General features: G+C 55.4%; 1 protein-coding gene across 3 annotated transcripts in view; it reads left to right on the top strand.

Moving 5' to 3' along the window:
* The first annotated feature begins 5421 nt into the window (after window positions 1–5421).
* The window catches only part of DNAH1 (dynein axonemal heavy chain 1), a 77333-nt gene continuing 74680 nt past the window's right edge, over window positions 5422–8074 (top strand). For all 3 annotated transcript variants that reach the window (XM_051852351.2, XM_051852349.2, XM_051852348.2), the window contains exons 1-2: window positions 5422–5578; window positions 7423–7578. The gene's annotated coding sequence lies outside the window, so the exon portion shown is untranslated. The remainder of the gene's footprint in view (window positions 5579–7422; window positions 7579–8074) is intronic.

Genomic DNA, 8074 nt, shown 5'->3' with positions numbered 1-8074 from the left:
CGTCGCCCCGACCGGGACTAGAACCTGGTGTGCCGGCGCCGCTAGGTGGAGGATTAGCCTAGTGAGCCGCAGCGCCGGCCTCTTTCCCTCCTTTTTAAATATTTTATTTATTTGTTTGAGAGTTGGAGTTACAGACAGTGAGAGGCAGAGGCTGAGAGAAAGGTCTTCCATCTGCTGGTTTACTACCCAAATGGCTGTAATGACTAGAGCTGCACCAATCTGGAACCAGGAGCCAGGAGCCAGGAGTTTCCTCCAGGTCTCCCACGTGGGTGCAGGGGCCCAAGTGCTTGGGCCATCTTCCACTGCTTTCCCAGGCCATAGCAGAGAGCTGGATCAGAAGAGGAGCCCAAATGTGATGCTGGCGCCTCGGGCAGAGGATTAACCTGCACCACAGCACTGGTCCCTGCTCCACTTTGGATTCAGCTCCCTGTTGATGCCCCTGGGAAAGCAGTGGAAGACCTGGATGAAGCTCTTGGCTTTGGCCTGGCTCCAGCCATTGCAACCATTTGATGGAAGCCATTGCAACCAACAGATCGAAGATTTCTTTCTCTCTCTCCCTCTCCCCTTCTCTGCATTTCTGCTTCCAAATAAATAAATAAATAAATAAATCCTTTTTAAAAATCTATTTTTATTTCAGAGGGAGCCCTCACTGCTGCCTCCCAGGGTGCACATTAGCAGGAAGCTGGAGTTGGCAGTTGAGCTGGAACTTGAACCCAGGCACTCTGGTGCAGGAGGCAGGCAACTCAGGTGATGTCTCTTTTATTTTATAAATTTCTTTCTTTAAACAATATTTTATTTATTTATTAGAGAGGCAGAGGCAGAGAGAGAGAGAGAAGTCTTCCATCCGCTGGTTCACTCTCCAAATGGCCACAACGGCTGGAGCTGCACTGATCTGAAGTCAGGAGCCAGGAGCTTCTTCTGGGTCTCCCATGTGGGCACAGGGGCCCGAGGACTTGGGCCATCCTCTGCTGTTTTCCCAGGCCATAGCAGAGAGCTGGATCAGAAGTGGGGCAGCTGGGACTCCAACCAGTGCCCATATAGGAAGCCACCACTGCAGGCAGTGGCTTTACCCACTGCACCACAGTGCCAGCCCCCAGGTGATGTCGTAACCACTAGGCCAAATTCCTACAGCTGGAGAGCTCTCTTTTTGAACAACCCCATCCTTTCCGACCTGCTGGGAGCTGCTTATGCATTTCCCTCCCAGAGGTCCAGCAAGGACAGTGCTGTTGCTGGGAATAGAGAGATTTGGAGTTAGGGTCACATTCTGCAGGGTTCCCCAGTGTGGGGGCCAGGCAAGGTCTGCAGTCTCTATCGTGTGTGTGGTGAGAAGAATGGAGGCCCAGCAAGGGACTCGGCCACCGAGTGCTTGGCAGAACCTAGGCCTCCTTCCCTATCCTCAGCGTCTGGGACCCTGTTCTCAGGCAGGTTCTTGAGCTGTGGGTCAGAGAGAAGCAGGGGAGGAGGCGGGGAGGGTGGGGTCTCGGGCCGTTGTACTGTGGTAGACCACCACCATCCCTAGGTGATGCACCTGCTGTGTCTCCTGCGTATCTCTTAAGGGTCCCCTTGGATTGGTGCACTGCTAGGGCTGCTGGGAAAAGCAGCCTTCCCCACCCTGCAGCTGAGGGACACAGTGGTCACCTGTGTATGGTCACCTACCAAGTGGTACTGACCGTGGTCCTCTGGGCCCGGGCATTCAGGGAGGGCTTCTGGAGAAGGTGTAGCCTGAGCTGGGTTGGAAAATTGTAGAGAAACCAACAGAGGGAAGAAATCGCAGCTGAGAGCCTGCATGGGGTGGGGTAGGGCTGGACAGCTGAAAGCTGTCTGGGTCACGGGCCAGTGGTCTCGAGTTCTCCAGCCCCTTTCTGCTCCTTCTTCCTGAGCACGGGCTCTCAAGGGCTCTCGTCTGTCAAGGTGACCTGGCTTAGGGAGAATTAATTTGTCTCTATTTTTTATTCATCAAAGAAATAAATATGCTGGTCATAGCTGCTGAGGCCAGCTGGCTGATGGCAAGGAGGGAGGGCTGGGGGAGGCGTGGGGAAGAGGAGACTGAGACCTTGCCCAGACTCCGGACACCCCCTTGCCTACAAGTCAGTTTCTCTTGGCAGCAGCTCTGAGCTCTTGGCCTAGAAAACCAGAGGGAGACTCTGGGACCCAGGAGGCAGGCCGGGTGCAGGTAGGGAGCCGGTGGCTCTAGCCCCTTGGCCTGGCGGCCTGTGACTGTTCCGGCTGGCCAGCCGTGTGGAGGGCCCACTCTGCTGCTCACTCACATGGGGCTTTCATCCCTGCAGCCAGTGAAGTGTCGCTCTTCCCTGAGCGCTGTCGCTGTCAGCGGGCAGGCCTGTGGTGCTCCCAGAACCCGGACCCAAAGGTCTAGGCAGCCTGGCTGCCTCAAGTCCTAACCTCCAGGCCATCAAGGTCCTCTTAGGCAATGGGGGGCTCTGAGCAAGACATGAGCAGAACTCCCCCTGCCCCCTCCCACACACACTCTGGCAGAGACCCAAGCCCCTTCAGCCCCTTCAACAAGAGCAGCTGGTGAAGGGAGGGGGGACTGTCCCCCTGCCCCAGGAGGGACAGCAGCCTCCAGGCATGGCAGGGAGATCAAAGCCTGACCCCATGTTTGGTCTTCAGAGGGTGGCACTTGAGAACCAGGGAACAGGGTTAGAAGAGGGAGGCCACCACGTCCTCAGCCTGTACCTGCAGAGGAGCAAAGTGGAACTAACTGGGAGAGTGTTGATAAAACCAGCATCCTGTGGCCCCCACTCCTCGAGCCTGCCCTCTAGTTGGGGGAAAACATTGGTGACCAGGGTATGGTAGGGGGTGAGTGACTTTGTAAACTGGGCCTCCTAAGAGAGGACCCTTTCTGCTGTGGCCTGTCCATCTGTCCGGCAGCTGTGGCACGCCTGTGATGTCACCAAGCTGCTGCGTTGCTTGGCAACTTCCCAGGATTAGCACTCTGCCCCTCTCATCCCTGACGTCCTACCATGGGCTGATGTTGCCGTGGCAACCTGGATGGGCTTTTTGGACAGCTGTACCCAGTGTGGGAAGTGCTAGGCAAAAGCAGGGACACTAGGTGCCTCTCCATAGGCCAAGTGGGGTGCACAGCCAGACCACCCTCAACAGTGCTTTTTTGGAGGTCTCTGTCCCCTCAAAGAGCTGGGGCCACCCTTGCATCCAGGCCTCCTCAAACCCCTCCTTTCCCTATGTAATGGTCACTGAGTAACCACCATGTGGATGCTGACAAGCAAAGCAAATAAAACTGTAACATAGGAACAGGAACAGCTGTACCACAGCAGGTCTTAAAGGAGGAACAGGAGTTGGCCGGAAGTTGGTGAGACAGATGTGCTGGCCAGAGGAAGCAGAAGCCGTGCAAAGGCCCAGGCACTGCCACTGAGACCTCGCTCCTGGTTTCAATCTTGATCAGAGTGAAAATGGGGTGGGCAGTGGTTCAGCCTTTGCTCGGGCCACCCACATCCCATAGCAGATGCCTGGGTGTGAATCCTGGCTCTGCTCTGACCCAGCTTCCTGCCAATGTTCTCCTTGGAAGGCAGCGGGTCATGGCTCATGCAGTTTGTCCCTGCCACCCACGTGGGAGACCAGGTTGAACTGTGGCTCCTGGCTTTGACCTGGTCCAGCCCCCGCTGCTGCAGGCATCTGAGGAGTGAACCAGCAGATGGGAGTTCTCTGTTTATGTCTCCCTGCCTTCCCCCTCCCCACAAAAAAGTCGAATGGCTGCCAAATGGCCAGAGAGATCGCAAAACCCCCTTAGAGACTTGTTTACAAGGAGAAGTTGCTGTCAAGAAATGAAAATGGGCCGGCGCCGTAGCTCAATAGGCTAATCCTCCACCTTGCGCCGCCGGCACACCGGGTTCTAGTCCCGGTCGGGGTGCCGGATTCTGTCCCGGTTGCCCCTCTTCCAGGCCAGCTCTCTGCTATGGCCAGGGAGTGCAGTGGAGGATGGCCCAGGTGCTTGGGCCCTGCACCCCATGGGAGACCAGGAAAAGCACCTGGCTCCTGGCTCCTGCCATCGGATCAGCGCGGTGCGCCGGCTGCAGCGGCGGCCATTGGAGGGTGAACCAACGGCAAAAGGAAGACCTTTCTCTCTCTGTCTCTCTCTCTCACTGTCCACTCTGCCTGTCAAAAAAAAAAAAAAAAAGAGAGAAATGAAAATGAAGCTATTTTCAGGATTCTATCACCACCCCACAGGCCTGGAGATTCTGAGTATCTGCTCTATCTCTGGTATGGATAATGCAGTGGCACTGCAAGATTATTTTTTAAAAATATTTATTTGAAAGAGAGAGAGATGTATCGATCTTCTATCCCCTGGTTCACTCTCCAAATGGCTACAACAGCCAGGGCTGGTCCAGGCTGAAGCCAGGATCCGGGGTCTCCTACTTCATTGGGGTGTCCTACACGGGTGGTAGGGGCCCAAGCACTTGGACCAACCTCTGCTGCTTTTCCCAGGCCATTAGCAGGGAGCTGGATTGGAAGTGGAGCAGCCGGGATATGAACTGGTGCCCATGTGGGATGCCGGCACTGGGCAGCAGCTTAACTTGCTATGCCATTAAGAAGGCCTCATGGGGCCAGTTCTGAGAAGGCTTAGTGCAGGGGTTTTCAGGTTAATTACCCTGATTTTTTTTTTTAACCTTTTCTTTTGGTTGGTAATACTGTCCTACTTGCTTCCAGTTCCCTTACAGAAAAATTAACACTGGGATAGAGGGCACCTGTAACCTTCAGACTTCTTAATTGCTTTTTTATTTTTTAAAAAAGATTTATGCATGTATTTGAAAAGCAGATCTACAGAGAGAGAGGGAGATGGGGCGGGTGTGGTGGTGGTGGAGATCTTCCATCTGCTGGTTCACTGCTCAAATGGCTGCAACCAGGGCTAAGTCAAGCCTCGTGCCAGAAGCCTGGAACTCCATCTGGGTCTCCCATATAGGTGTAGCCCCCAAGCACCTGGGCCGTCCTCCGTTGCTTTCCCAGGCGCAATAGCAGGGAGCTGGATGGGAAGTGGAGCTGCCGGGACTCCAACTGCAGGCAGGTGCTTAACCTGCTGCACCACCCAGCGTCCCCACATTCCCTAACAGTTGACCTTCAGCCGCTTTGCTTTGTCTCCTCTTTGTCAGTGCAGGGTGCGTGGGCGTGGCAAGTGAACTGTGCCTCGGGAGAACCAGACCGACCCTTGGCTCACCAGGAACTTGCAGTCCATAAATTGCCCCTATTATTCCCCCAACATGATTTATTTTTTTAAAAAGCAGGATTCAGAGTTCTCACTGCATTTGTCTGCTTTGTGTCTTTGTCTAGCAGGGTCCAGGAGGGTACTAGAGCCTGGACTTGGGAGCTGACAAGCTGACACAGCCGTGCACCGCCGCCCACGGGCCACTAGCAGGGCTGGGCTTGCTTGCTTGTAGCCGGCAGAGCGCGGGACGCCGCGGGCGCCTGTCGGGAGAGACCAAGCGCCGCAGGTGCGGGGGTGGAGACTTGGCCCCGCTTTGCGGGATGGTGCGGCCCCTTAGCAACCGACGCAACGACTCTCCCTGGAGCCAGCAGGGACACAGGGCCGCGGTGTCCCGTGGAGCGGGTAGGTGGGTGCCGGGTGCCGCGGGGGTATTGCGCGGTGAGCGCGGGCAGGGAACCTCGGTGGGGCGCAGGAGGGGGCTGCCCTCCCAGCCCGGGTCGGCAGGGCCGGGGTGGGGGTTCCTATTTCTGCCCAGGTGCTACGTTTTGAACAGCCTTTCTGTTAAGTTTTATACGAGAAGACTTCAGGAAATTTATGGGAAAATGAAAAGTTTAGTGTAAAAAAATTTGAAATTTAATGCCTTTTTTCCTAAACATGCATCTTCCACGAACTTTTTGAAAAATCACTTGTATGCTTGAATTTCAGGTTTGGTTTCAGGTTTTTTTTTTTTTTTTTTTTTTGTGCCTGAACGAGCTTACCTTTCAATTCCATTTTCCATGGGCATTTGAAGTACACTCTATTTACCAGACCCCCTTTCTGGGGGGCCCTCCGGAGAATGTGCACCCCCTCACCCCTTCGTGGCAGACCCCTGTAGGGAAGGGACCAAGATCTTGGGCCTTCTCAGCCCCCTACTCCATCTCCTGCTCCTGAGAACAGCTTCACCAACCACATGGGAGAACCAGGTTCAGCTCCTGGCTTCTGCCTGGCCCAGTCCCAACTGTTGTGGGCATTTGGAGAGTGAATCAGTGGGGAAGATCTCTCACTGTGTCTCTGTCTCTTTCTGGCTGCATTTCAAATAAAGTAACATTTAAAAATAAACAAGTCGGGAAGTGATAAAAAGAAACCACAGCAGCATTGTTTGCCTGGTAGTGAGTCCCTGAAAATCACAGATGCAGTAGTTGGACGAGCTTGCGCAGAACCCTGGGATGTGAGTCCGCGGCCGTGGCTTCACAGCCCTCCTGCTTAGGTCCTTCCCTGCCGCAGGCACTCACTCGGCAGAGTCCTGGGGACAGCTGGAGGTGAGGACCTCTGCTCCCATTCCACTTCTGCTGGTTCTTCTCTGAACCTTACTTAGTTCCTTTGTTTATAAATTGGCAACAGTAGCAGGACCTGTCCTGTGAATCAAATACCCGGTGCATCTGTCCATTCAGCCAAGTGCCTGGGTGATTGAGTCACGTGGGGCTGCATGTCAGTGAATCCACCAACAATCAGCTCCCAGGTGAGCCGAGTGAGGGCAAAGAGAACTCGGCTCAGATTCCAGCTGCACCTCTTGTTGGCCATATGTCCTTGGATAGATCACTTATCTCGCTGAGCTTTCCTTTCCCTTTGAGAAATGAGGATAGTCTCGCCGGCGCCGCGGCTCACTAGGCTAATCCTCCGCCTTGCGGCGCTGGCACACCGGGTTCTAGTCCCGGTTGGGGCGCCGGATTCTGTCCCGGTTGCCCCTCTTCCAGGCCAGCTCTCTGCTGTGGCCCAGTTGTGCAGTGGAGGATGGCCCAAGTGCTTGGGCCCTGCACCCCATGGGAGACCAGGATAAGTACCTGGCTCCTGCCATCGGATCAGCGCGATGCACCGGCCGCAGTGCGCCAGCCGTGGCGGCCATTGGAGGGTGAACCAACGGCAAAGGAAGACCTTTCTCTCTGTCTCTCTCTCACTGTCCACTCTGCCTGTCAAAAAAAAAAAAAAAAAAAAAGAGAAATGAGGATAGTCTCAGTTTCTGCCCTGGACTTTTAAATGAGATGGTGCCTGAAATAAGCCTCAGCCCCCAGTGCCATTCACTGTCCTAACACTGTGCCTGCCAGGGCCGTCCCTTCCACCTGATGGCCAGCTCCCTCCTGCCAATGAGGGAGAGCACCCAGAGTGACCAGTGGCCCAGGCCCTGCCGGCCACAGCACTCCCAGGCAGAGGCTCCTGCCATCCGTGGGGCTGTGACAGGAGGCAGAGGTCTGTCTGTCTGTCTGTCACAGCTCCTGTGCACACTGGCTTGTCTCCCAAGACAAACCCTGCAAACCCACGTCCTCAAGGTGGTGGATGTGCACACAACCCAGTGGCTTCTGCTACTCCGGAGCTGTGCGAAGACAGGAGGCTGTGTGTTGGCTGAGCTGGGCTCACTGAGTGCCAGGGTGAGTGAATGCCTTTTTGTTGTTGGTGGTGGCATCTGTGGGCCAGTGGAGAGTCAGGGTCAGGATCTTGCTGGGGAGGCCCTTTAGTGCTCTGGCTCTTAGACTATGGTGGGAGGTGGAATGGGCAAGCTGGGCGAGCCAGGGCATGGCCCACTGCTTACAAGTGCTGGTGAGGCTTCATGTGCTCCCCTGGGGAGAGGCGTCCCAGTCCAGTAGGGGTGGGCGGGGGACCCCTGGGCTGCTTCTGCATTGAGTGGGAACTGCATTGAGTGCTTCTGGGCCTCCCTCCTCCCCCTGCCATGTGGCTCTCTAAAATGAGGGAGCTGGGTAGGCAGGTGCACAAGGATGCATCGGACTGGGACATGTGCAGAACCTCTTCTTGCTCCCCTCCTGGCTCTGTAGGGGTTTGTTTCTCCCACACAGCGTCCAGGGCAGGCCCCGCTGTCTCGGGGGGGATTGTTCCAGCTCCGTGTGTCAGTCCAGATTAGGATAGGAG

The sequence above is a fragment of the Oryctolagus cuniculus genome, chromosome 10 (genome assembly GCF_964237555.1).
Source record: "Oryctolagus cuniculus chromosome 10, mOryCun1.1, whole genome shotgun sequence".
Lineage (NCBI taxonomy): Eukaryota > Metazoa > Chordata > Mammalia > Lagomorpha > Leporidae > Oryctolagus > Oryctolagus cuniculus.
The sequence above is the reverse complement of the archived record's forward strand: the minus strand, read 5'-3'. Positions and strand labels throughout refer to the sequence as shown.